The 8,695-nt window shown below is 45.5% G+C and overlaps 1 long non-coding RNA gene across 1 annotated transcript in view; it reads right to left on the reverse strand.

Annotated features, from left to right (window-relative positions):
- LOC113458189 overlaps positions 1 to 8,609 on the reverse strand; it is a 10,083-nt gene extending 1,474 nt beyond the window's left edge. The window contains exons 1-2 of the long non-coding RNA XR_003378610.1: positions 7,591 to 8,609; positions 4,802 to 4,992 (exon numbers count right to left, since the gene is read on the reverse strand). This is a non-coding gene — a long non-coding RNA (uncharacterized LOC113458189). The remainder of the gene's footprint in view (positions 1 to 4,801; positions 4,993 to 7,590) is intronic.
- Positions 8,610 to 8,695: the final 86 nt, after the last annotated feature.

The raw sequence follows: 8,695 nt of genomic DNA on the forward strand, positions 1-8,695 counted from the left end.
GTGGCTGTCCCAGGCTTTGGGCAGTGTGTTCTGTTGACTCTGTTATGCAACCTAAGTTTGCGAGGACTTGAGAGAGTTCTAAGAGTCAACAAAGCTGCAGTAACCCACAGGCACTCAATGTCATGCCCTGTGCTGACCCCATTCATGTGGTAACTTCCTGCACGTTGTCCTGCTTGTCCATGCTGGGAAACCTCATCTTGATTCCGTGTATGCCTCCTGGGGTGAAGGCAGCCTCACAGAGGGATCTGGGAAATGCATTCCAGTGCAACACTTTTGGGGGTACCTTGCAGCTGGTATGGACTCCTGTGGCAGCCCTAACCACACAGAAATAAGAGTAGTATACGGAAGTCCTCAAAATCAGGCTCTGCCATTGCCCTCCAGGAAGTCACATGACTTTGGTAGTATGTATATAGAGGAAGGACAATTTACATGGAATTTGCTTTGCAAATAACCATCTGTTCATATACAATGTGAAAAATGATTTGCCCCTTTAGGATTCTTCCTTTGTTTCTTTTAAGTAACTTGGTTAAATACATTTTATTTAATGTTGCTACCTATTAGCATACCTTAGCACTAGCATCAAATTCTATTTAAAGGACACACATAAAATATCATGTTACTTCATAAGTAAAAGGGAACTGCCAATATAAATGCTTGCCTAGATTGAAAGACTGGATTCTAATACTTGAAGCTGGGTAAGGTGGTTGGAGAAGTGATTGCCTTGTAACTATGAGGCCCTGAGTCTTGCTGGCAAGCCAACCAATTCCAAACAGTGAATCCCAAGCCAACTGGAGATATCTTCAAACAAAACAAAAGCTACAGCATGGATGGCAGCTGAGAACAGACACCCATGGCTGTCCTCTGGCCTCCATACATACCTGCACACACACAAATATTAGAAAGTCTCTGATTGTTTTTTTCTCTTCTGGAAAATGTATCAACTGTGTTCTATAAAATATTGGCTATCGCATGCCATAAGGTATAAAAGAAGGTGACAAGGTCATATTTTCAGTTTTAGAATGACTAAAACTTCTATGTGGTCAGGAACTATAGGAGCCAGGCTCAGAGAAAAGACCATCACTAGACCCACCTGCCCTTTGGGGGGGTGAAAGAGACCACTTAAAGGTCAAGGCACACAGACCGATGGCCGGCAGACAGATGCCAACCCCCACACAGAGAAGATCTGAGGAATACCAGATGAGGGGTTCTTACCTTGTGACCGGCTCTGACTCTTGAACTATGGAACCCCAAATTAAAAAAGAACCAAATTAGATTTATTCTAAAGTGTTAATTTCAGTGAATATTTTTTAAAAAGTTGCCATAATTTTCTTCCCACTTGGCCACGTTTATTCCTTTTCTTATGCACACATAATTTTCTTCAAAAGGCAAATCTATTTAATTAGCATGGAGGTTAGCCTCTCTCTCTCCCTCCCTCCCTCCCTCCTCCCTCCTATTTCTCTTTCATCTTTTGTGTGTGTGTGTGTGTGTGTGTGTGTGTGTCATTGTATTCTGAAAAATGTATGGTGGTGCATAGCCCAAGATAGTCTCAAACTTTTGCAGGTTCTCCTGCCTCTGCTGACCACGTGCTGGGACCTCCAGCTCAGCCCAGCTCACCACAGACTGGTTTCATCATTATGACTTTGTGTCATCTTTTCCCAGAATCTTCCCAAGGGTGGAATCTAAGGCGAAGTCTGACAACGAAACTCCCTAGGCTCAAAGATTAAAACCCTGGTAACCCATTCTTTTGCTGTTTTTAATACGTATGCATAAAGTATGGTCTTAAGAGAAAAATGGGATAAAAGACAGAAACCACCTTTTCTACAAGTTGACTAGGGTGGGCTAAAACAGCAATATCAGGAATTAAAACTACAGTTAAGAGAAATACCAGATGATGTTGTAATAACGTGTTACAATTTCTGTTTTCAAATTCTATGTCACAACCAAAGATGCTTATAAAAACCCAAGTCCTAACCACACAAAGAAGTGAGCCTTAGGGAAGCAGAAGGGCACAGAGGCAAAGACCTACAGCCTGGATCTTTGCAAAAGATGGAGCTCCAAAAATACCCGGAGCACGTTCAGTCACTTAGTGTTTGCTGGTTTTTATGGTCTGAGCTGGAGATACACTAATGGCCTGTACACCAGTCCATTTTAACACACAGTGCAGGATGGGAAAGTCATCCTGAACCCTCTACTGTCTGTGAAGCTTTAAATGCAGCACACACATGCAGAAAAATGTCAAATATTGGTACATCTTAGCTCTTTTCTTTTCTTTTCTAACTGAAGTGCATAACAGATTTTCAAATGTTCAAATTCAGAACCTTGAAGATGGGCACTGTTCCATCCCACAGGAAACAACATTTTAAGAATCACACATAGCTCTTTTGATTTTTTGTTTGTTTGCTTTTGTTTTGTCCTGGAAGCATTGGTATGGTCTCTGAAACACCGAGAAAGAAGCAGCCAGTGTTGGAAGGCCCGCTGCTATTGACTTCCCAGTAGTAACTGTTAGAAGGTGCTTGTCTGCAGGGGCAGTCTCCAGTCTTCAACTTGTCAGTGGCAGGGGATGTGGCTTGCAAGGTCCTGCCTGCACCTCCCAAGCTGCTGTGGTCACTTGGCTTTGAGGAAATTGGGAATGCTTGTACTTTTCAGTTACTTCGGTATGGGTTCTCTCATTTGTGTTAGAGATGTGCTAAACAAGGCAAAAGTGTAGGACAGGTGGGAGGAGGTAAAAGGCTTCGGTTTTTGGTTGCAGCCTGGAACCTAATCCAGGGTTCTACCCATGCTGGGTCAGGGCTCCACCACTGAGTTACACCTCCAGTCCCCATTCTCCTAGTTAACCTTTTATGAATCTGTGGACTCATAGGACAGGTGGTGGAAACTCCCTAAGCAGAAGGTAAAAGACTTCAGCTCAACACCCCCTGACAAAGAATATACTTGTGACATCTGCGTTTGGAAGGATAAAATTTTAAATGTCCCCCACATACCGCTAAGAACCACATATCATTATTTACTGTTTACTACTGCTGATACATTTTTGAGATTTATATTTATATATGTATTTTACATGTATATGTGGGTGTCTATACATATGTATTGCATTACATGCCTAAATTGTACCCATGGAGGTCAGAAGAAGGTGTTGAGCCCCCTGGAGTTACAGGTAGTTATTAGCTTCCATGTGGGTGCAGGGTACCGAATTCAAGTCCTCTGCAAGTGTAGAAAGTGTTCTTAGCCACTGAACAGTCTCTCCAGCCCTGGTCTTTAATTTTTTAATATTTATTTGTGTATGTCTGGGTGAATGTCACATGTATTTGCGTGCCCTCAGAGGTCAGAAGAAAGAATAAGAATCCCTGGGGCTTTGTAGACAGTTGTGAACCATCTGCCAGGGTCTTCTGGAAGAGCAGTAAGTGCTTGCCAGATTTTGTTTTAAATGTAGCATCCTAAGGATGTGATAGGCAGTACACACATCAATCAAGCCTTTGGATTCCTCCCCTCCGGGTAAATAACCACTCTCTCTGAAGACTGCCACTATGTAGCAGCATAAAATAAAATACAGCATCACCTACAATAAGACCAAGCAATTCAAAAAAAAGAAAGGAAGGAAGGAAGAAAGAAAGAAAGAAAGGAAGGAAGGAAGGAAGGAAGGAAGGAAGGAAATAAGGAAGGAATGGTTGCATATTAGAATGAACTAAGGAGCTGCACACAGCTCTGGTGATCTCACTCGGAAACATCATCATGATGAAGACTTGGGAACTGACACTTGCCATTTATAGTTTTGAGGGTATGTTTTCTTTCCCACTCATATTTTTCAAAAAATCATTTCGATATCTTTTGATGTGACTTTGGCTTATTCTAAAAGGAATTTGAGATTGAATGGTCAAGGTAAAAGCATGTCTTGATTTTAACTCAGGTTTGACCTAGTAATCATAGAATAACTCTGAGTTTAGATACTTAATTTATTGTGTAGCTGATGTGGGATTCCCCTCTGTATGCTGTGAATATGTCTTATTACCATTGGTTAATAAAGAAGCTGTTTTGGCCAGTAGCTTAGCAGCGTAAAGCCAGGCGGGAAATCAGAACAGATAGGGGAAACAGGTGATGTCAAAGAGATGCCATGTAGGTACCGAAGGAGACAGACACTGGATTCTTACCAATAACCCACAGCCTCGAGCTGATAAATAGATGAACAGAAATGGGCTAATTCGGGATGTAAGAGCTAGCTAGGAATATGCCCAAATCATACACCAAACAGTGGTGTAATTAACAGTTTCTGTGAAACGAAGGAGCAGTCTCAGACTCCACGCAGCTTTGTTTGTTTCCTGAAGCTTTAATTCAGCACTGATAAATATTTTCCATCCTGTCGTGTGGAAATATGCGTGCACTGGTTCTGAAGCGACCGGTCTGTTGACAAGAACTCCTTGCTCACGCCCCCTACTCACCTGTTCTTGCTCTGAGTCACTCAGAATCAGTGTTTCTCTGTTGTATCTCAAATCACTTTCACTACCTTTCTTCAGGATCCTAGCAAAGTGGATATGTTACGTGATAAACAATTTCATATAAATAGAACCCTCCAGCCACCAATGGAGGTATAGCTGTGCTCACTGGATGCCTTGGGGAGAGACGTCGCCAGTGGGTGGCAGTATGGGTAAGAGCCAGCCACATTTGCTTAGGCTGCTTCTAACACCTTAGAATTCAGACTTTAGAAGCAGCCTGCTAACGGCTGTAGGGACATGGCAGGTTTCAGAAGAACACAGTTCCACCAAACGTGGGGCACCGGCAGGAGGCGGCTGGCTGTGTCTATTACCTCGGGAGGAACTTGCAAACCCAGGCCAACTGCTTGCTCCTGATCAGCACACAGCACCAAAGAGCACAGGTTGACTTTGCTCTCCCGAGGCACGGGGACTGGCAGAAGGTCACTCCCAGCTGTCTCTACTCTGCATCCAGAAAATATAGCTGTGTCATGTTGGAGACATTCTTAATGTCACCGGCATTGCTCTGTGGACCCAGGAACAGACAGTGCTTACTTAAAAAGTTACAGTGATTTTAGCATTCAATATGCTTTTATTTATTAAAAATAAAAAGATTTTTAATGAGCAGAATGAATACTAAAGTGGAATACCATTACAATGTTCAAGGAATTAATATAAACAATTTATACAATTTATACAAACTCCTTTCTTTCTTCCTTTTCTTTTCTCTCCCTTCCTCTCTCCTCCTTCCTTCCTTTTGTCTGTTTTTCTTCACTTTTGAGAAAAGTTCTCAATAAGCAGCCCTGACTGGGCGGGAGCTCACTATAAGTAAGTTAGGCTAGTCTTGAACTGAAAATCCACCTGTTTCTGCCTGCAAATTCTGATTGTTTAACTGCGCTGCTAGGCAGAGATACTAAGTAGAGCAAACAACAGTTAACATTCTTGCAGGGAAGTTATCCTGTTGCAAACACAGAGTTCACATGTTACAAAATTCTTGTGCAATTTCAGTTGAAACATACTAGCAAAGAAATGGGGGGGGGGGTGACAACTCACATAATGCCGCAAGTCCTCCTAGGAATCCTAGGGGGCAAGTGTCTGGGCAAGGTTCATTTATCAGAAATGCAAATGTTTCCATTAAGTTTGTGAACCAAGTTACTGAGTGCAGCCTAACAGGGGAAACGATGCCATTCTTTCTAAAGAGTAAAAAGATCCACCAACATGAGCTAGTGTCGGGCTTCCTGGGACACGCTTAAGAGAGGGGTGGGACACTAGGTGTGTAGCTTTCCACTTACCAATCCACTCAGTCAGTTTTCAGAGCTGACCTAGACAGAAAAGCCTAATGCACAAAGAATTTAAGAAAAAAACCTAAAAACTATGTACTTTTCTCCCATTTTAGCCTCTCTACATGAATAAAAATCTATAATCCTTTATGGTAATAGTATTTATATCATGGATTTTAAGACATTTTACCCACTTATACAATTAATAACTTAATGAAAATACTTAAATTATTGAAGGAATAATTTTTTTAATTTAATAAAAGAAGCATAATTGCATGAACTTATGTTAAGAAAGTCCCAAATCTTCCTTGATAAAAAGCTATGGTGGTCACGCACGCCTTTAGTCCTAGCACTCAGGGGGGCAGAGGCAGGCAGATCTCTGATTCAGAGGCCAGCCTGGTCTACAGACTGAGTTCCAGGACAGCCAGATCTACACAGAGAAAACCTGTCTCGGAAAACCGAGACCCAACTAAACAAAACCCTGACAAATGGCCATCTGTCAGCTGTGAAGTGAAAGGAGAATTCTAAGGAAAGATCCTAAACCAGGATGAAAACCTGCGGCAGCCAGGCTGTTGGCTGGCAACAGTCCAGGTGAGCGGCACCCAGGCCTGTGAGCCCAGCCCGTTGACAGATGTTTAGGAGACAACTTGCACTGAGAAAATATGAGGGAACAGTTGGATAATCACAAGATACCCGACCAGCTTCCAGTGAATAAGCAGCTTCTCTGGCAGCAGGAAGGAGAGATGGCACTGGGAAACCCGGGGCTTCAGAATGACAAACACCTTGCTGTAAAGAGCCCTGTCACCTCTGTGAGCAGAAATGTCATAAGTGGTGGTGCCTTTTCCTGGCCTCTTGGCAACCTAGGCAGCACACAGAACAGGTTACTGGCCAACGAGGAGGTTCTGACTCCTGGTTCTTAACATTAACACAGCCCCAAGGAAAACAAAGTTGGTACCGGCCAAGCTCCAGCGGCCACAGAACGTCATCACTCAACGCATTCCTAAAAATCTAATTTTGTATTAAGAGTCAAAATAAAAAAGAAAACAAAATGGTTACCAAAGATACTTTCTCAAAGGGAAGCCTAGGACACTGGCACAGTGGCCCCTTGTCCTTCGCTATTTCAGGATACAGAGCACACAGGCCCATTTATGTGTCTCATAAAGTGAACGTAAATTATCACAATCAATAAAAATCGAGCCACATTTTCTTCAGGCTCTAAGATAAAAACCCTGTCATGTTGTCATGTTTCTTCTGGGTAGAGATAACGCTTGGTGATAGAAGAGGAACAGCCAGCTCCCAGAAGACAGAGTGTTCGGCATATATATGGGTGCGTGTGCATTGGGTGTGCAGTTACACATACTTGCACAATACAGGAGTGGACATTTACAACTGCCTTCACGGCTCTCTTACTTTTAAAGGGCATAGTTTAAATTCAACTGAATTCAACACACCCTTCTGAGGTTAATTTTATTATGATATTTACTACATTGATGATTTTTTCGCAAACTTTTGCTGTTCATCGATAATTCCAATCATAACCATATACATGCTAAGAACAGGACAGGTCCAATATTAGCTTGGGTTATCTTGGCACATTTTATACTAAGGTTAAAACATCCACGGTCTTCAAAATCACAATGTGCAATTGTTTTTCGTAGACATGTCATTGTATTTGCAATGACTTTTGTAAATTATGCAGGGTATTCCAAGGGGAACTTCCAGGATCAGTACAAAATAACCAAGGTTATACTGCAAGATAAACTCCTTGTCACAAATTGTTTCATTTAGATCCTCTCCCCCCAAATCCCCCGCCCCATGGGCAAGGGTTTGTTTTGTTTACCCACCTCGATCAGGATTCCTAGCCTGCTCTCTGTGAACTCGGATCACTGCCCTTTCTAGCGGCCCTCATTCTGTAAGGAGACTGACGTGCGGGTGCTTATTTGCCCTCGACTTTGAAAGTCACAAAGGCCACGTAGATAGAGAAATTCAAAGCAGTAGTTCAAGGGCATCTTTGGCTTGGCCCTGTGCCCGCGGCCGCACTCCTAGGGATGGCGACGCCAGCAGGTATCCCGGGTGTGGGGTGAGCAGGGCTTGGGGTGCGGGCTGGGTGCGGTAAGGGCGCGGGGCGCGGGAGGGACGCCCGCCAGCACCCGCTCCCAGCTCCCCGCTCCCGCCCAGGCCCGCCCTTTCCCGGCACTATGGAAACCGCATTTTCCTACGCCAACACGCCCTCCTCCTCTCTCCTATTACATCCAGAACAGGCGACTTCCACTTCCCGGGAACCTGACAAGTGAATGGCTCTGATGACGCCCCGGAAAGAGCCCACGGCCGGGGGCGGGGGCGGGCGCCCGCGGAGGGTGGGGCGGTTCCGGGGCGCCCCTCACACGGCTCGCCGCAGGCAAAAAAACAAAAAACAAAAAACAAAAAAAAAATCAAAAAAACATGGAGCTGCTATCAACCCATAGCTCGCAGGCAGCGATGTTCGTAAACAAGCCGGGCCGCGAGCCTACCACCCACGGCGGGCACCGCCCTGCGCCGCGCGCCCACCGCGACTGCTGGGGTCCGATCGCCGCCCCGCAACGGCTCCGTCCTCCCGCCCCCGTTCCCCCTCGCCGGCGGAAGCCTGGGGCCAGTTAGCAGGGCGCGAGGCAGGAGCATAAACCCCACACCCGCCTCCTTCGTAGCCAGCTTCCCGCCCAGGGTGGCATCGCCCCCGCCCGTATCCACAACGAGCCCCTGATTAATAAGCCCGGCCCGGCCCCCGCCGAGCCCCGGTCGGGCCTCGGCGGGAGGGGGAGGGGACGGCGGGAAACGCGGCCCCGGGTGTCGGCCCGCCCCCCCGCGCCTCACGCCCATTGGCCAGGCGCGCCGTCCGTCGGGGGATGCGGCGCCAATGCGGAGCGGTGGGGCGGGGCGTCCGCGCGAGTGTGCCTGCGTAACGCAGAGTCA

The sequence above is a fragment of the Microtus ochrogaster genome, unplaced genomic scaffold (genome assembly GCF_000317375.1).
Source record: "Microtus ochrogaster isolate Prairie Vole_2 unplaced genomic scaffold, MicOch1.0 UNK7, whole genome shotgun sequence".
Classification (NCBI taxonomy): Eukaryota; Metazoa; Chordata; class Mammalia; order Rodentia; family Cricetidae; genus Microtus; species Microtus ochrogaster.